This window comes from Antedon mediterranea, chromosome 4 (genome assembly GCF_964355755.1).
Source record: "Antedon mediterranea chromosome 4, ecAntMedi1.1, whole genome shotgun sequence".
NCBI classification, from domain to species: Eukaryota; Metazoa; Echinodermata; class Crinoidea; order Comatulida; family Antedonidae; genus Antedon; species Antedon mediterranea.
Genome location: NC_092673.1, coordinates 5,622,466 through 5,644,286, shown reverse-complemented (window position 1 = coordinate 5,644,286; position 21,821 = coordinate 5,622,466). Strand labels below are relative to the sequence as shown.

The 21,821-nt window shown below is 29.8% G+C and overlaps 1 protein-coding gene across 3 annotated transcripts in view; it reads right to left on the bottom strand.

Moving 5' to 3' along the window:
- Window positions 1-17,319, bottom strand: part of LOC140046464 (high-affinity choline transporter 1-like) — a 39,282-nt gene extending 21,963 nt beyond the window's left edge. For 2 of the 3 annotated variants that reach the window (XM_072091114.1, XM_072091116.1), the window contains exons 1-2: window positions 13,222-13,579; window positions 2,568-2,622 (exon numbers count right to left, since the gene is read on the bottom strand). The gene's annotated coding sequence lies outside the window, so the exon portion shown is untranslated. Of the gene's footprint in view, window positions 1-2,567; window positions 2,623-13,221; window positions 13,580-17,304 lie in introns of those variants that run through there. The other variant, XM_072091115.1, reaches the window with a different exon arrangement.
- Window positions 17,320-21,821: the final 4,502 nt, after the last annotated feature.

Genomic DNA, 21,821 nt, shown 5'->3' with positions numbered 1-21,821 from the left:
TAACGTCACACGTTCATTAACGTACTTCAACGACAATCTGCAAGACAATCTGTCAAGAAAAATACTGCACAACGTAAATAAGACTGACGTTTTAAATGCTGCGACAAATTTGTCATAATTAATTTGTATTTAAAGTCGTCATGGATATTATTTTCCAGTACACATCCGCTGCCATACATCCGGCTTTTGTGTAGAAATCTTATTCTCAAATGTTAAATTTAACAAGGTAACTAATTGGATACCGATAGCTCAGGTGAAAACGTGAAAATACTAACAGCATAGAAGTAACATCCATACTGTAATATTAGAGATTTATAATCCACAACTTGAACCTTCTTCCCTATCATATACAATATTACAAATCAGTCTCCCCTGCTGTATTGCAAGAAAATTATTTATTAGATCTGGAAGATTAACAATTCCAGTTAAAACAAATAGACATAAATTTTCATTCTTTCTAGCGCTATTAGACTACACAACAATGAGTTTCAAAGATAGGTCATTAGGTCTGTTGTATTTTATATCGCTTGGTCAGTTGTTGTTGTTGTTGTTAGTTCTAAGTTGATCACGAATGTAAATATTATGTGTGTATTGTTTTGCTTGTGTTTTTTTGCCAAGAAAACAATTATCATTATACTATGTATGTATGAATGAATTAATAAATCGAATCTGAATCTAGCGTAGACAAACCTCAAGAATCAGGAGTTAAAACTAACCTATTTATATACTATTCATACATTTTGCATACTATAAATATTATTTTTCTAGACAGATCAAAGCTTTTAAATTGAATCAGTAAATAAAGCAGTGAAAGAGAACCACTTAATTTAGGAAATTGATCAAATTGATGTGTATGAATTAGGAGACAAAATGTATATCAATTAGTAGATAATTGATTTAAAGGGAATTGGCCTTTTGCTATACAACTTGAGTTGACAGAGTAACTATATTTTCTATAAAAGTTGCTTTCATCCAATACTGTAGTACTTTTTATCAGAATTTGGGAGTGGAGTTGTGACTTGGTGGTTATGATGCTAGGGCTACCAATCCAACGGTCTTGGGGATAAGTCCTGTCATATGTCAAGATTTTTTCTAATTTTTATTGACAAATTACAACTCCACTCCCAAAGACTTGTAATAAGACTTTGTTTATGTAGAGCATCTTGTGTATATGTTTGCATATGTTTGCACTATCCTTTAAGAAGGATAGTGAATGAATTTGCTTGTGGTTATCCTTGGCAAATTTTCCTAAATATATAAAAACAAAACAAATGTATTCAAAAGTGTATTATAATTATTTATGGATTCCTGCTTAAAGAATTAACTTTGATTTATATTGTGATTCAGTTGCATGGTTCTAGATGATACCTTTTGATGTATTCAAGATAGTATTGTAATTATATTTTCAAAATCATACAGTCCTCTTCCTTTATGGATTCCTGCATAAAGAGTTACATTTGATTTTAATTCGTTTTGCATGGTTCTAGATGATAACTTTTGATGTATTTAAGATTGTAATATCATTATTTTGTCAAACTCATTTTATACAGTCCTGATCCTCCTTTTTAAAGAAATAATAATAATTATAAGGAAATCTTATATTGCGTTAGTTTCCATCACAAATTAATGAATGAAAACTTATAGTAAAGTCAAAGTCCGATGATAAACGTCTTAAGCTTTGATTTAAAGAAGTTCAAATTAAATTTGATTTTTATTTTGATTCGTTTGCCAGTATACCTAAAAAACCCCTTAGGCTACTGAGAAATAAGAACAATTCCATACGCTATTAAGGAATAAAGAAAAATACCATTTGTGGCTAGGTAATGATTGATTATTAACTATTACACTTCAGTGCTCTAGTACATCATGATTCAAAATTGTTTCACTGAATTTTTTTTTTAATAATTTAAATTCACTTTAAAAGTCTAGTTAATGCTGGATAAAACAGCACAACCTTCAAAAACAATGGATAATAAACAAAAGAACATTTTAAACAAAAGGTAATTATAATTAAGCTGTATATACACTGGTTTACACAGCTTCTCGTAAGATTAATAAATGCATTCCTCTGGGTCTCCTTATATGCCTGACAAATCTTGGGTATCCCACACTGCACGTATATTAATCTCTTCTATACCTTTAAGGCTATTTGCGCAAGATTTATGCGGCATTATGCGTGTGACATTGTGAGAGAGTCGTGTTTAAAAGCAAATCTTGTTGAAATCCATTTTGATTCCTACGGTCGTTAAGCAATGACATTTGCAAGGGTTCCGGATTTACGTTTAAAACAACAAGATTAAATATATTAATTTGACAAAATAGGAATAGAATTTCTGTTTTGGCAACCAATGATTTTTAAAATATTATGAAGCATAATGGGTTTTATTATCAATCTACTCTCATCTCTTTCGGTTTACCAATCTATAACGTCATCCATGAAATGCAGTTGTTTTGTTTTTGTTTTTTGGGGTTGCCAAAGAGAAACCAATATTATTAATATTAAAGTAAAACTCTTTCACTGTTGGCAAATAAAATTATTATAAATTAAAACAATTATAGATACATACCTTAAAACAACCGGGTCTTCTTCATTCACCAAAAAGAAATATTACAACCAAAAATCTGTAAGAACAAATAAAACATTTAATTAATAAACATTTAATTAAAAAACAATGCCTAATAGGCATTTGAAACAAAACACAGCATTGACATACAGAAATTTTTTTTAAAGTATAGGTTGTAATAATAGTAATAAAGTTTCCAGATTGATTCCACATATTCATAATAAATAATATTAAAGATAATGTTAATAAACACGAAAGGAAGAAATTAAATTACTTCACCTTTCTACTACTCAATCCAATACAGAATGCATTTTATATCAAGAACATCAATATAGAAATTTCTTTAAATCTGTATTCAAATTTTTAACTTTTTTTTTACAGCAATTAAAAAAAAAACCATTTAGAAGGCTGAACGACTTTTGTATAATGACGTCAAGAACGTGCATTGACGTTTATGTCTCTGATCGTTGACATAGGATCTCCGCTAATTTACCCGTTTTTACGAGCATTGATTTACAAAAAGTCAAACAGACGCTACAATTCTCTTTGTATCAAAACAACACAAATCGGTTTATGGTAATTAGATTCGACAATGGAATACCTCCTACATTTAAATCTTACAAATTACCAACTGAGTACAGTACAGTATTCATAAAAAAATAATTTAACGGAATCTTATTATAATTGAACACCTCCCTTGGAATACTCCTATACAGGGAAAGGGACATTTTCCTGATAAACAAAAAAGTGATAATATTACTTTAACAATACAGTCAACTCCTATCCAGAGGACAGTCCTTAAGGGTACACTGCTACTAAGGGGACATTTTCCTGTGAATGAACAAGTGATAACATATATTTTAACATTACAGTCAACCCCTCAGGGTACAGGTCTATTAAGGGGACACTAACACTTTCACGAGAATGAACAAGTGACAATATATATTTTAACACTACAGCCAACTCCTATTCAGAGGACAGTGCTTAAGGGTACACTGCTATTAAAGGGACATTTTCCTGAGAATGAACAAATGACAACATATATAACACTACAGCCATCCCCATTCAAGGGACACTACTCCTATTCAATGGACACCTCTATTCAGGGGATACTCCTATTAAGGGGACACTCCTATTCAGGGGACACTTTCACGACAATGAACAAGTGACAATATATACTTTAACACTACAGCCAACCCTTATTCAGGGGATACTTCTATTAACCAGACACCCCTAGGGGACATTCCTATTTAGGGGACACCCATATTCAGGGGATACTCCTCCTGAGAATACAAGTGACAATATATATTGTAACTATACAGTCAAATAAAGACCTAGTAAAATATGTGCTAGCTAGTGAATGAATCACAGCAAAGCGCTTACTGCAGTCAAAGCGCTATAGTCATATATTGTAGCACTGTAGTTAATACCATAAGAAAAGATAAACAATAATGATTCTTATTAACTTTGTTTGGCTTCATTTCTATTCGTGTTTAATGAAACAAAATCAGGCCTTATCACAAATCAATGCTAACCATGTGATATTCAAATTATTTAATTGTAAAGTAGTTCTGTTGCTCATAAAGGGAATTAAATCGAATTCATGTTTTCTCGGAATGTACTAAAAACTACATAAATTACATTGTAATGTCAACTGATATCATACATGAATTAATGACACAACTATAATGAACATAGCAGACACTCTAAGGCCCTGTCTACACTATCAAACTAGTTTGACAAAAAAGTGTGATGTGCCCAAATATGATAGTGATATGCTCAAATATGGTAGTGATATGACATCATCATGTCCATACATGGGCACATCACATTTATTTGTCACATAATGTTTGATAGTGTAAACAGAGCTTCAAAAGAAATATGAGAGAGAGAAAAAGAGAGATACTGATCATCAGTCAGCCCCTATAGGGTGCATTTACGTGGACACTTTTCTGATGATAAAGGCCTAAGTAGGAGAAAACTATGCAACACTACAACCAGTATAAAATACTATAAAATTAATATAAAAGGTGGGCTAATTAAAAATTAACACACTGGACAACGGAAAATGTATCGGTTTATTTGGTTTCACAGATTTGTAACATCTTAATACTGGTATTTTATACTTAAAACAGTCGGTTACTGAGTTAATTTTAGTTGTACAGTAACTAGACCCCCAAAGGCATCAATCCAAGACTAACAATCTGGAGAGTTATTGGATTCTTTATAGAGGATGCGAGGGTTAAACTTGGAGGTAACGAAACGGTGAAAGCAATTTAACCAATCACAAGCAATGGATTATCCAAATTTTTGCTTGTGATTTGTGAACTCGCTTGCATTGCGCTTACGTCGGCATTGCATCCCAATGGGAACCAAGCTTTAGGGGTAAAGCAGATATTTGGCATAGATGAAACAGAAGACCGAAAGAAGATCTGAACTAATGACTCCATAGAAAATAAAATCATCTATCTTTTTTGTAATACATCTACAGGTCTACGATACACAACAAATCTGGAACGACTTATATCTTGAATTTATTATCATTGATGCTAAACTTGAGCTTATTCAGAAGCAGGCAACAAAAATCAGTTAAACCTGTGATTTACTGTCTCATCTAAGACGAAGAAATTGCTTTTTTTTATCCTGAAAAAAAACCCAACTTTCTAAAATGTCATTTGTACACAAAGTAGTACAGCTGCATATTCTTACTTTTATTGGCTAATGCTCATGTTAACTATTAGGTCATGTTATGATGTCATCCTACCTACATAGCAATAGTATAATTCTATTCATAGTCATGATTTTGATACCTCATATATAAGTAATCATAAATTGTGTGAATTAAATCATCTATTAAACTTTAACTTGTTATCCTTTTGTAATACTTATCTTCACTATCAGATTCTTCAATTTACAGAAAAAAATGAAGAATTTGCAGATTGTTTAAAATCGAAGGAAGAAGGGGAGAAAATTATAATTTTTGAGAATAAATCATTTTTTTTAAGCAATACTGTAAAGTCTTTGGCAAATGGAAATGTGTGTGAACCATATTGGTCCATTGCCAAGATATGTATAAATTACTATTTTACCATATTTTCATGAATTTGAATATATTATTAAAATTGGTGTAATATAGTTTCCTATTGTTCACATAACAAAATGTGTTTTTAAGTAGGTATTGTTATTGAATATATCACTTATTATATCAAACTGTATATAATATATTAAAATATGTTTTTAAGTAGGTATTGTTACAAAACAACCACACATTTCAAAATTCTCATTTAATTTCATATGTTTTGTTAATCACAAAACATACAGTACGTCAATATCAAAATAAAAACATTTTCGATATTTCTTTTCTCAATTGTTTATTCTAAAGTTGTGTCTTTATCAACGTCAACTTGACGTCAATAGCACTAAACTTATCCCACACAAAACACTATTTTCAAACAAAATCCCACACAAAGTACAAGTTACAGTACAACAATATTGTAAATTTAATTTTAAATAAAAAATGAAACAACAAAAGGCTTTCATAACCATTTTTTTTATTGAACGAAATAATAATAATTACAACTATCTTTTAAGATGCAACTGAAGTATATAATTCACGTCATTGTAATAAGCATGTCTATAATAACAACTTATTGTTAAATGATATGTCGAGTAATTTGTTCAATGACGACAAAAATCAATAAAGAAATTGTGGCATGTAAGGAATTATACCATTCATTAGAAATTTAATGAATTTATTGATTTTTTTTTATTAGCAGCATAACAAATTTAGCAGACAAAGACAAAATCTTTTAATTTAGTCATCTCAATTGTTAATCTGTATCTTATAAAGATAACAATTGGATTGATAAACACCATTGATTTTGGTTTTTAAACTAAATCTTAATTTGCAATCTTCACAAGGAAAATAATAGTAAATCTTCTCTTTTCTAAATAGAGTTTAGATCTCCAACAATTAAAACAATGATTTTGAATAACTTAAGGGCCACTACAAATCATTGGTCAGCGTACAATAAACTCATTCAAACCTGTATTCTTGTAAAATTGAGTAAATCGGTAAAATTTTCAATTGACTGTATATTATATATTAAATATTATATAACACCTATATAAATTCCTGTCATTTGATTGGACGAATGTGGGTCACATGGCGTGCAATAGTACGCACTATTCAACGATCGTTAAATAGTACTTTTTGAAACATTTTTGTTTGTTATTTAGATGTTATATAAAACAAATAATGAATGTTTTGTATTCGTGTAATGGTACAAATAATGGCACTTGGTGAATGATGAAAGGTTATATCAACTCGGCTTTGCCTTGTTGATATAACCTTTCATCATTCACCTCGTGCCATTATTTGTACCATTGCACTCATAAACATTCATTATTTGTATACTATGTAACGTTGTATTACAATAAAATACTCTTAACATTGTATCTGTTGTTGCGATAGAAATATTAATATAAAGAATATTATATCTCTATTTGCTTCCAGCCTTTCTATAATGCTTTATCCAATGTTGACATTCAAACTTGAACGCAAGCGAAAAGAAAGGGGGAACATAGTAAAACATTCTACTCATATCCTTATTGGCTAAAATCCTTTTTATAATGCTTTATCCAATGTTGAAATTCAGGCTTAAAAGCAAGCGAAAAGAAAGGAGGCACATGTCATAGTAAACATTCTACTCATATCCTTATTGGCTAAAATCCTTTCTATAATGCTTTATCCAATGTTGAAATTTAGGCTTAAAAGCAAGCGAAAAGAAAGGAGGCACATAGTAAACATTCTACTCATATCCTTATTGGCTAAAATCCTTTCTATAATGCTTTATCCAATGTTGAAATTCAAGCTTAAAAGCAAGCGAAAAGAAAAGAGGCACATAGTAAAACATTCTAATAATAATCATTATTGGCTAAAATCCTTTCTATAATGCTTATCCAATTATGTTGAAATTCAGGCTTAAAAGCAAGCGAAAAGAAAGGAGGCACATAGTAAACATTCTACTCATATCCTTATTGGCTAAAATCCTTTCTATAATGCTTTATCCAATGTTGAAATTTAGGCTTAAAAGCAAGTGAAAAGAAAGGGGGAACATAGTAAAACATTCTACTAATATCCCTATTGGCTAAAATCCTTTCTATAATGCTTTATCCAATGTTGAAATTTAGGCTTAAAAGCAAGCGAAAAGAAAGGAGGCACATAGTAAAACATTCTACTCATATCATTATTGGCTAAAATCCTTTCTATAATGCTTTATCCAATGTTGAAATTCAGGCTTAAAAGCAAGCGAAAAGAAAAGGAGGCACTTAGTAAAACATTCTAATAATATCCTTATTGGCTAAAATCCTTTCTATAATGCTTTATCCAATGTTGAAATTTAGGCTTAAAAGCAAGCGAAAAGAAAGGGGGAACATAGTAAAACATTCTACTCATATCATTATTGGCTAAAATCCTTTCTATAATGCTTTATCCAATGTTGAAATTCAGGCTTAAAAGCAAGCGAAAAGAAAGGGGGAACATAGTAAAACATTCTACTCATATCATTATGGGCTAAAATCCTTTCTATAATGCTTATCCAATGTTGAAATTTAGGCTTAAAAGCAAGTGAAAAGAAAAGGAGGCACTTAGTAAAACATTCTACTCATATCACTATTGGCTAAAATCCTTTCTATAATGCTTTATCCAATGTTGAGATTTAGGCTTAAAAGCAAGCGAAAAGAAAAGGGGAACATAGTAAAACATTCTACTCATATCATTATTGGCTAAAATCCTTTCTAAAATGCTTTATTCAATGTTGAAATTTAGGCTTAAAAGCAAGCGAAAAGAAAGGGGGAACATAGTAAAACATTCTAATAATATCCTTATTGGCTAAAATCCTTTCTATAATGCTTTATCCAATGTTGAAATTTAGGCTTAAAAGCAAGCGAAAAGAAAAGGGGAACATAGTAAAACATTCTACTGTGTATAATTTATACATTAACAATTCAAATCATAATCTTAGAAAATTGATAGATTACCATACAAATTAATTACTTTCCATTATTATTTAAAATACAACTTTAGCCCGAAGCAAATATCCCTACCTTGGTTATACTATCAAGTACAGTGAAACCTTCCTAGTTTAATAATAACCACACATTATCTAAACGCTTGTACAGTATGTATTCCTACAAAAACACTTCTGACATACCAATTGTAGGGTACTCCACTTCCAATTATTGATCTCTTTCTTCACTCAGCCTATACAAATCAATAAATGGCTCTTTGGTCTCAAGAACTTAAGATGGGCGGTCATTTCGTACTCTATACTTATATAGATTATTGATTTAATTGTTGTATATAAGCAAATGCTGGTATAACCTTCATTCATTTTCCCCTTGGGTTTAAGTTACATTTCTAATTAAAGGGAAACAATTACTAGTTTTAAGGTTGGTCAACAATTTAATTGATCTTTACCTACGGTGATAATTTATTCTTTATTAAGGTATCTAAATTTAACACCTCACTAGGAGGTTGTGGAACCATAGAGTAAAGTCAGTGTTATAGATTTATTAATGCAGCGAGTCCATGTACAATTTTTACCATATAAGTTTAAATGTTCTGTTCTGTTAAGCTACACTAGAGTGTGTGAATTAATTACTTGTTAGAAGCCAAAACAGGGCATTTCAAATAAATGGTTGAATGGCATATTAAAGTATTGGATAAAAAAAATTCTATTTAAAATTGTTATCCATGGTAATATTTCCTTGCAATGCAATACAACGGCTTCTTTTTCCAAACCGATATACTAAATCTTAACAATAATATAACTAAATAAAACTATAGTAGTTAAATCCAAAAGAAAAAAAATTTCAAAAATATTGTGTTAACAAATTTAGTTTTTATAATATCTAAATATCTATAGACTAATTTTATATCAAGTAAATTTATTGGTGATAAAAACCAAGTTAGTAAAGCTACACAAATTGTCAACAACAATATAAATAAATTCTATATTCTATACTTCTATCTTGAAAAAACTTGATTTTATTCAATTACAGTATCTGTAAAGGTCAGAGGTTACTTTGCTACTAAAAAGCATACTTTATTGAAACTATTATTGCAGCTAGACAATTGTCAACAACTCAATACAAGGTATCAACATACTATATTTTACACCCTACTTTGTGAGAAACAAACTTGTTATTATAATGAAGATTGAACAATTGTCTGTGTAAAGTAGGTCAAGGTAAAAGACCATAATAATATAAAGTAAACTACTATAAATAGAAAAAATCACTACACACAAAAAAAGTATTCAATCAAATTTGAATTAAACTCAAACTTACGAAATACGAAAGAAGAAATTCTTTTTACTGAACATGTCTGTACCAACTACCATATTAAAAAAAAAAAAAAAACCAAATATTTAACTAGGTACTATAGGATTGAGTAAACCTCACTAAATTTGGTTTTGTCAATTTTTTTTTTTACCAACTATGGTTTAAAGATGTATTGTCCCTTGAAACACAAAAAATGAAAAAAAAAATATTCTAAATTTAAATTGGCCATATCAAAGTAAAGTTATTCACTTTAAGTCGAAAATTCGAGGCAAAAACAACAAGTTTAACAAGTAAATTAATTTGATTACATTTCGTCTGGAAAATCATTATGAGCGAAAGTAAACAAAGATTTCAATCCACGAGTATGCATTATGCATGATGCTAATTAAGATTGTTTACAACTCGTCCCGGTTGAGAAGGTGTTTTCACAAAGATCGCGAGGAAGTTTTATGATTATGCATACAGAGTAGCCAAAACAAGCGCGTTGCACTATGAGATATGTTTTGATCGAAAACTTTGGCTGGAAGTCAAAGTTATTTTTTGAATAAAAAAACGTCCGTATTTCGGTTAAATTATTTTTTTTTCAACTAATATTTGGTGAAAGTTAATAACTATTATGATACTTCAAAATGACCCACTTTTTTTCAAAATATAATAAAAAAAAATTTTTGAATTAGTCAAAGGGACAATACATCTTTAAGGTGAAATATTCTACTGCTGCGCTGACTATAAAGAATTTAAATTATTTTTTCTCTCTGGTCAACCAATCTATGGAACAAATCGTAAATGATTGATAAGGATTTTTAACCGAGCAAACCACAGACTACGGCCCACATTCGTACTGTTATCTTCCATGTAAGGTCAACCAATGTGTGCAGTATTAAATGATTATGAGTTTGAACACAACAAACAGTGATTGACGATGTATCATCCGATCTACTCGTTCGGTCAACCAATTTATGGCGTACAAAGTTGTATAATGATTACGAGTTTGAACCGAACAAACCGCTGACGAGTATCATCCAAAATATCGCCTACTCATCTGGTCAACCAATTTAAATTAGTATAATGATTACGAGTTTGAACCGAATAAAACCAATAATATTACAGAAAGCTGGACATTAATATAATTAATAAAACATACAATATGGTAACATTTTTATTATACTTCTGATAAATTCTTTTGCTTATTTCTTTGGTGGAATAATTTATTATTAGTAGTTTGAATGCAACAAATTAAATATCAATAGATAAGATAATTTGATTACTGTACATCTACAATAAGTAACATCCTCAAATATTATATTAAACTTTATCACAAGAAGAAATTTAATTTGAACCCTCATTTGAGTTTTTTCTCCTTCCTTTACGCTTATAATAAATTATAAATTACTATAGCAATTATAAAACATCGTTTTATATTTGAATTCTAAATAACACCATCCATCCATCAACTCTTTACTATATTTTATGTTTATTTTTATATACCTCTTTATCAACTCAAACCTATGATACTGTAGGACAATTTAATACAGTACCTGTATTACCATGTTGATAATGATTTGACAGTATTTTTGCAAATTAGTTTAAGAACCTGTATCCGTCATATAATGTATTGTTTTGATGTATTATGTTAAATTGGATGCACCACTTCTGTGTGTGCCACCGATGCAAAGGTGTCATTTCCTAATAAATTATTTTTTATTTTACCATCCATTCATTCATTTTATTTGGTCAAAATCATTGTTAGACATAAAGAAAACCAGAAAAATACACATGAAATGCAATCTACATGCAATCACATCTACGTAATATTCAAGATGGGAGAACAAATATTTTTAGTAAAAATACATTAAAACAGGGAAGTCCTCTATGTTTCTCATTATAAAATATGATTTTATAATAATAAAATTATTAAAAATGTAATTATTTAATGTTAATACACTTATGGAAATAGAGATAGTGTAGCATTTAGTGTTCAGATTATACTTCAGTAAAATGTTGACATTAAACGGCTCCATTGCAAGTGAACTAGTAGTTGCACGATTCACAGGCCGTGTTTATGATACTACAGCGGGCATCGAGTACAGTGATCCGTGTATGCTTACAGGAATAACGTGATAAGCACAAGATCCATTTAATCATAGATATATTATAGTTCACTATAATATCTAGATGATTTAATTTAATATCAGAAAACATTCAATAACAATCTAAATGATATTCTGATGAAACAAAATAACATAAGAAATTATTTTTATACATAAAGTGATAAAATCTTTAGCAATATTAATTATTGAGTTGGTATTTGTTAACATATTGTTAAACAAAAAACTATCCAGATGGTGTAAGCTCTGTCTGCACTATCAAACTAGTTTGACAAAAAAAAGTGTGATGTGCCCAAATATGGTGGTGATATGACATCTTCATGTCTATATATGGGCACATCACATTTTTATGAGTGCCTGGTTGAACTCGTATTAGCTCTTCTGGACTGATATGATACCGAATATGAAAAGATAAACCCATTTCTTACTTTATATGAACCAGTTTATGAACCCTGTTATTTAGTACAGAATGTGTTACTGTCTGTACATATTTTTCTTTGTTTAAAAAGAACAGTACCAAAAATCAACGGAATAAACAATCTGAAAACATATTTACAGTAGATACTATACATCAAACGAAAGGAAACGTTTTAAATACCAACAAAATAAAAATAAATAAAAAGGGAGAATTATAAAGTATCGAACAGTCACAAAAAAATTAGGTTTTCTAAAGCCTTGTCTACACTATCAAACAAAAAAATGTGATGTGCCCATATATGGACAATATGATGTCATATCACTACCATATTTGGGCACATCACTACCATATATGGGTACATCACATTTTTTTGACACATAAAGTTTGATAGTGTAGACAAGGCTTAAAGAATGAATTTATATCAAATATATTATTCTCAAAGTATTGGAGTTCACCCAAGAAAGAGGATTACACAATTGCATGGCAACAAACAATTTCAAGGCTATCTAGTTTGTAGATTTCTGATTGCAAAAATGAAAAAAATCAGTGTGTACTATATAATGTTTTCATAATTTACTATTGTCAGATTTGGACCAGTTTTTTGTTTATTATTAGTCAATTTATTCAATTGTAATTTAAATTTGTCACATTGTTAAATTTGGATACTACTTTTTCAACAGAGTATTTAATGTTTTTGGTTATAATAAAAATACTAAACCTATATTTGAATTTATTTGATAGCAAATACTGTAAGAGTGTAGTAAAAAAAATAATAACAACATACCTACAGCAGCAGTGGTTCAGACAATCAGTAAAAGTCACAATAAAAAACTAATCCAAAATTGTCACACCTGATCAACCCCATACATCACAAAAGGTCCAATATATATTTTCTTGCCGACAAGAAATATGTTGAACTGAACTGAGAAAAAAAAACCACAAGATACAGAATCTTTTGAGAAAGCAGAACACTTAACGAGGCGAATCAGGAACTTTGTAATCGACGTTGAGGTTGTCAGCATTTACGTCACAAGATTGAATTTGGCAAACAAAATTGATTTTGCCTTCAAGACTACGGATAGAGCAATCAGGTATCAATGCCGACTGAACGCGATCAATTATTAGTTCTCCCTATTATGGAATGACCAGATGAGTGTAACAACTTTACAACGACAAAGAACAAGCACCTCCCACTGATAAATAACAGAGACTGACATTGCTGCAGATTAATGGAGCTTCTAATTAAAATCTAGACTACTTTATGTTAAACACTATTTTTCTTTACACTGCTGATAGAAAGTAATAGGAATATTTATTGCATGTCTTCGTTTCATTCTATACATACTGTATGTACAGCAGTGGCACTGTAGCTTGGTGCTTGTGTCTCACTCTAGAGTTGTAGGTTCAAATCTAGACTGTTCTTTTCACCAAAGGCAAGAACATAGCACCTCTTCTTAAATAGACGATTTCAGCTTCTAATTAAAATCTACTTTATGTTAAACACTTATTATTTATTCGTTATTCCTTATAACAATATTTTTACAGAAAAATTGCATGTTTTGAACCAAAAACTATGTCTTTGCAAAAATTCAATACATATGTACAGAAGTGGCACTGTAGATTGGTGCTTGTGTCTAGAGTTGTAGGTTCAAATCCAGACTGTTCTTTTCACCAAAGGAAAGAACATAGAACTTCTTCTTAATACTCAATGCTCTTTGATTGGAAGCCATTTTTAAAAATAAAACTAAAATAAATCATAAATCATGATTTCATTTATATTATAATTAATATTTTAGAACAGATTTGTTTGTTTGCATTTGGCTTGGTCTATACAATTACAGAATATGAAATTTCCCATTTTATGTTTTTGCTGTTAAAAGATAAAGAGTAATGTTCTAGATGACAATTATGTGTAATATATATTTATAATAATGAAATATAATTACACATTTATATTAGCCAGGTGGAGTTATTTCTATTACTGTATGCATTTATATCATGACTATCTATTGTCTATAAATTAACAAATTAAAAATTTAAGCTAATACTAAATTGTTTCCGAGCTCATTTAACTCTATTTTGGAAACAGAATAAACACTTAAATTGTAAAGACTCTTCTAGCCTACAAAAGTATTTTATTGCATTTTCCACTTTAAATGGCACTGGAATATTAAACCTTTAGCTGGCAAATAGTAGGGCTATTATCCTAAGTGTTTAGATGTGATAACTTCAATGTGGTAAAACTAAAAGGTACATACACCGTGTCTCCTGTGGTGACACGATGTTTACGCAAACAGAATTGTATGATAAAGTGAGAGTCTGGGAGAATTATACAAATATATAAAGTTGTTAAGTGTTCAGTATGTTAAGACATTTATCAATGCAGATAATTAGAGCAGGGAGTTGTATTAGAGCACTAAATTGCATATGGAGAATACTGTGTAATTGAATCACGTAGTACACAGTAGTGTGTACAACTAATTTAGGTTTCTGTTTTTACACAGGAAAAAGCAATGCAATTGCAAGGTTATTGACTTGGCATCAAATATTGAGATGCAGAGATATTTTAATGAGATAAATATCAATTCGTTTTGGGACAGTACAAGGACAGTAATTTAACAGATAATTACGGTTACAGAACATCGTGGACGGAATATACTTGTCATGAAATGTAAATATTTCTTTTTTCCTGCTCATTGCATCGCAAAACTTGTTGACCCAAACGAATGGTGATCATAGTTATATAATTTCATATTAATACATATTTTTTTAATATTTGTAGTTTTTGGTGTTAAACTAGGAATAGTTTGGTGAAAAAAAATGTATTCCTGGTTTAACACTAAGAAAAAATTCTAAAAATAAAAATTTAAACAAAATTATTACTAGAAAATTATAAAATTATAAGACAAAAGCATAATTTAAGGACTTGTCAATGTATAAAAGTGCTTTATGCATGGTGATGAATCAAATGGAATAGCACACTATACTATAGTAAATCTTGTGTTACTTCATTCTCATGTACTGTACAGTACCTGTGCCGGTACATGTATTGTTTAAAAGTGAATTTACAGGGGTTTTTGTAGAGGGTGAGGGGAGAGGGGGAGAGGGGACGAGTCGGAAGGGTGGTGGTGCTCTACATAGTGTTGTCGTCAAACAATTTATTTAAAAATAAAAATGAGAATATTTAAATTTTTTATCCTAATTTTTTTTTCATGTTGAAACAAGTGAGTAAATTAACAAATTTTCAGTAATTATTCTCTCAATTATTGTGTTTTAATATCATTAAAAGGTTGTTTTCAAGCTTTTCTTTTCAGATTTCATTTGATAATGTGTAGAATACATTCTGCAAGTCTGGCTTAATTGGATTCAGTAATTAAATTAGTTTGAGTTAGTGGCAAATAACAGAGCTAGGTAATTGAATTGTGTTCGTTATAAACATTTCACCTTAAAGCAGGACAATTTTCAGTAATTGAAATTGGACATAACTACAGCTCTGAGTACAGTAGGCCCAGGTTGAAAGGGGTTGTGGGGCAGGGTCCTATATATCAGTCTCAGTCAGAAAACAAATCTTATTTTTTCCCTATTAAAAAACAAACTTGGTGGGGGGGGGGGGGGTAAATGGGAAGAGAAAAACAATTTGGTATGAAACAATTTATAATGACTACAGTAGTTAATTAAGTTGTGGAATAAAAACGAAGAAAAAACCCCAAAAGTTGGTAATGTTATGTGTATGTGCACAGATTTAAGTGAATTACTTCTGATTTTTATTTTCTAATCACAGAAAAATCAATATGTCAATCAAAATTCCAAAGTATGTCGTTTGCAATTAAATAAGGAAATCTCATCATAATACATTATTTTAAATTGTATTTCCACCTATGGTTTCTGTAATAGAAGCGATTATCATTTTCATGCAATTTAGCTAAATATTATATTCTGTTTCTATTTTTTTATAAAAAGCATATATGTAAAATTGATACATTTTCCATACAACGAAAATTCAGCCTTGGGTTCATTCTTTACTAGTATTATTACAAATAATATAGGCTGGATTATGATTGTTTATGAAATGAGCTGCACAATTTTAAAAGTGCAATACCTGTACTTCTACCAAACCACCAAATAATAAACTTTAAAAAAACACCTTTCATTAGTATTTTATGAGTTTACGCTGATGGGTAAAGCTGCTGAACCCTCGGCTAGAATTCAATACTATGTGCAGTTAAAAACGATATGATCAAAAGTGTATCTATACATCCGTCAAAAATGCATGTCCAGCCAAATAAATTATGATTTGATTTTTAAAATCCATGTCAGAGAACAGGCATCTACTGCATTGTGATTGGTCACGACCGAAAAAATTGCTAGTGATGAGTAAAGTAGCAAGCTTACCTCAACTCAAAATAATGGCGACAAAAAAACAAAATCAAACAATCACCTTAAAAGCAGACAATAAAACTCTTGTAACCTTCATTTCAGGTCCATAAAAACTTACTATTCACATCAGTCAAACGAATCAATGTGAGAGGATAATAGGACAGAACTGTATTAGTAAAACGTAAATATGATCTCTGAACTTAAATTTACCTCCCAGGCCTATCTAGTTGGGCCCGAACTTGCCAACTTTTTTGAACCAACCACGTCCTCCGATTGTCTGGCAGTAGCCTCCAACTAGCAAACCACCTGTAGTCTGTACAGGCTAGGCGATGTTTATTATAAATAAAAAATCAGGTTAAATTCTGCAATAAGAAACCCTAAACTCTCTAAACTAATACAGCAGTAGTCTCCCTTTATTCTAATGTATTAAATATCTGAAACCTTGCTAAATGTGTATTCTAGAATGACATTTTTTCTAACTAAATCTTACCTTTTTTAATACCCCGCCAAAGAAACAATTAAATGGCCTTTGTTGTGTTGTGTGAAGCATAAATTAACCAAAACAAAAACACGTGCGATGTTTTGTTTTGAAATTAGACTAGCGCCCTCAAATTCAAACACATTATTAAAGTTTTTTTTAAAGCAATTGCCGTGAGAAACAATACTGTAATTCGTTCAGATTGATCTAATTGTAATATAAGTTTAACACAAAATGATAACAATGTAACGTTTTGAAAGTCACTTTGATAGTGTTATCATTGTTCTCTCTCTTTTTTTGTGGTTTAAAAGGTTATCTTGGTTAATCAAATAATATATTTAGGCCTATACCTATATGGTAGGACTAATGTTTTTTTCTTTTTCTTCGCAAATTAAAATGAAAAGTTATCACATATTTCAACCAAATGAAAATAAATAGGCCAATTCAGGTATTAAATAGGCCTAATCCGTTCTTCTTCAACGTTTTATTTTATTGTTTATACAATTAAGCATGGAGTCTTTACTCAATGAATTAAGTCATTCGCTATAGAATTGGGCATATGTTACTCCATGGCTAATGTGACAACAGCTGGGCCTAAATTATATAGGAACCATTGTATCAAACGTACTTAACGGAAAGATTAAAGATGGGTAATAATAGACTTCAACTACCCTACAGGATATCCTATAGCCTAGGCATAGATTGTCACAAAGGAAGAAATGAGAAAAACAACATCTCAAATCTTACTCAGGTCTCCGTATTCAATGATATAGTCTAACCCAGTCTTTTCTAAAACATATGAATTTTCCAGGACACCCTGATAAATAGTTAAACTGTTTAAACATACGGAGGACTAGTAAATTTACACGTTATTATATTATAATAATAATAATACAATAATTATCATAAAATAAACATTACAATAAACATGGTTGTTGCCCAATTAATGGGAACCATACCTTAATTATCCGCGAATTATGATTTTTTTTTAAATATATTTTGGCAAATTGCCAAAATATATTTTGGCAAATTGCCAAGGATAACCATAAGCATATTCATTCATCCTTGTTTGTTCTGGGACAAGCATATACACAAGATGCTCTACAATACAAAGTCTTTGCGAATATATTAATTAATTAATTAAATTTCAGTATATCATCGGGCGGTTTAGAATTAATGTTCTTTGCCTGTTGTGTTTATATATATATATATATATAAATTAAGGTACTAGTGCTGTTCCGCCGTACCACGATCAAATTTGAGTAATAACACGAAAGCCATGGTTAGGACATCTGCATATCAAGCAGAAGGCTCCGGGTTCGAATCTCGGTTGGGGGGAATTTTCCTCATCTTTATTATTTCAGTTTCAAATTAATTAATTTTCAGTATATCGTAATGTTTAGAATTTATTCTGTGATATTTATCATTTTCTTAAATGAATAAATTCATTGAATAGGTAAAGAAGATATAGATTTTGGGTTGAATGGATTAGTAATGTAGTGATTAGTATTTTGAAATCCTTTATGATTACTTTCAAATTCTACCTGGATAAATACCTGATAGGACTACGTTCAAATAATAATAAAAGACGCAGAAATCTTTTTTTTCTCAATTGAATATATTACCAAATCAATAACTTACACCGCCACATGGCTTATATTAATATTATATAACATTACGTAATGCTGTTAAAATTACATCATAGTGCGCCGTTAATCTTTCGTGCTTATCCGCACCTTATACACGGACGTTATAAATATGGATCAGACACCATGACCTTTGAACTATGTGTTTCCAGTTGGCAAGCATTTAATGATTACAAAAATAACTTTTATTATATCCCAATAATGGTTGTCAATGTCACTTTGAACGAAATAGTTCCCTAGGTGACTTTGACATGTAGTAGGCATATTGTATAATTTTTTGCTAAAGTTGTTTACACTTTTACATACAGGGGAAAATTACCTCTTTCTTAATCCTCATTTTGAACTGTTTAAATCTTGAAAACATTACATAAACAGGCAAACTTATTGAATCAGTGTGCTCATTTTAGAATATTTTTTGTTTGTACATCAATTTTAAATTTATAAATACAGTGTTTAAAAATAAACACCTTTTTTGAATCTGATTAAATGGAAACTTGGTACATACTATTTCAAAATATGAAATAGAGCTGAAGGTAGTATAGTAGTGCAGAGTGTTAATGTGTGTTTTAATATAATAAAAGTGTATCTTATTTACAATTAAACATGATCTTAAACCAATTGTATATGTTTCTTTGATATATACAATTATATTAGTTCTATAAACGGAAAATACATCCACCAGTGTCAGCCTAGCTGTTAGTAAAAATATAAACTTTTTAAAAATGTACAGTATAAAAAAAAAACATTCACCATGCATGTACCAATTATGTGCCATCAGTTACCATATATGAAACAGGCAGAAATAAAGATTTACAATAAAAGAAAAAATTCCCCACAGGGTCCTGCACATTAAGGTGGTGAAGTTTTTTAACTGTACTGTAAAATTAACAGAATAAGATTTTAGTGGTGGTTTTAAATGAAAGAGTAGGCAATATAATAAACGAAGATTTTACAAAAAAACAAAAAGATTATACAATATTCCAGCTATTAATATTTATAATGAATATTAATTATGCCATAGTGAATTAATTAATTGATTTGCTGTTTATATGGAAAACGTATCAAAATTATGTTAATGCAGTAACTACTAAACTGTCTGTATGTTTACTCCAAAAATCCTGCTAAATAATTGGAAGTTGAAGAGTGAAAATGTATTTACTGCAGTAATTGCAGTAGAAACATTTTGTCATGGTTCCTTGATATTTCTACCATACATACATACATAATGTACAATAATCAAATTTAAAAAAAAACCAATAATTTAATTATTAAATCATAATATTATAGACCAAACAAAACAATATTGAAATAGAACATAATTAAACAATGTTATTCACAAATAAAACTGAATGAATAAAAAAAACAAATTTCAGATGACCTGAAATATTTTGTTAATGACATCTGTATTTGTTGCCTTTAATAAAAACACACATACGCCGTTAAGGAGTATTATAGGCTTTGAACCAATGACCTAAGAACAATATTGTACCAAGCTATAGTGTCATATCTGTACCATAGAAAACTGTTAATTCTCTGTAGTATACCCTGTATCAACTACTTAATTCATTTCACCATAAAAAAGAAACACAATCTTTGAAATAGTAACCGTATTTGTGGGTTGGGTACTAGTATATATCAAAATACTTTATGGATTAAAACTTGCCACAAAATGCTGGGCACAAAAGTTGTATTTAACTGGTGGGAAAAATATATTATTAAAAACATCATAAATTAAAAATAAATAAACAAATTAAAAAATAAAACAATAGGCCAGCCTAGAGGTTAGTTTACATTATAAGTAAGATAAAATGTTAGTTTGAAAACAAATTTTTGTTTAATAGTTTCAACATCGTATAATTGTGGTTATACATAAAATACATTATATGAATAAAAAGAGTAAAATTAATTGTGTAAAGCTGTCTACACCATCAAACTTTATGTGACATCATATCAGTACTATATTTGGGCACATCACTACTATATTTGGGCACACCACTACTATATTTGGGCACACCACTACTATATTTAAGTTTGATAGTGTAGACTTCAGACTAATAAAATGTTTTTTTCTATATATAAGTTTTCTACCTCCATAAAAATAGGACTGATTCCGTCAAGGTTGTTGATTTAGAATTTGTTAACCATTTGCATATATTACTAAAAAAAATCTTTTACTCATTGACTAATTTAAATATATTAAATGTTATCAAATGCATACACACATTTTTATTAATTATCAACTGATTTTATATTACTTATTTATGCATGCATATTTTAGTGTAGGTATATATTAATTAGCATAATAATTAAATTACATAATTAAAACATATAGAATAAAATTAAAAGAAAAATAAATTAGGGTGGTGTCGAGGGCTAATTCAGCTAATAATTACATCACACCACCTTGTGTGGAAAGCTGTATCAGTTCAATCTCCTACACACAAAAGCAATGAATATCACATTTAATTTAAAAATTACATTACTTTAAAAATCAATACACTATTCACTTAGCACCAACAACATATTGTTAAGGCACCCACATGTGAAATTAGCAGAACAATGTTTAAAATTATTCTAAAAATCTTCAACTTTATGTATATTTAGTAGATTTTCTATTTAAGTTCTTCAGAAAAATAAACAACATCTGCATGTAAGTCAAGGATGTAATTATGTGTATGTTATTTGGTTGAGTTATATTTTAAAGTGATCTGCTATGGAACATAGTACAGTAGAACTCTTACTTTGGGACACCACCTCTATTAAGGGGACACAAAAAACATGTATGTATAATTTGGGACACCCTGTTAAGGGGGCACCCCTATTAAGGGGGACACTTTGTTGGCTCCAGAAGGTGTACCTTTAAAGAGGTTTTACTGTATACTA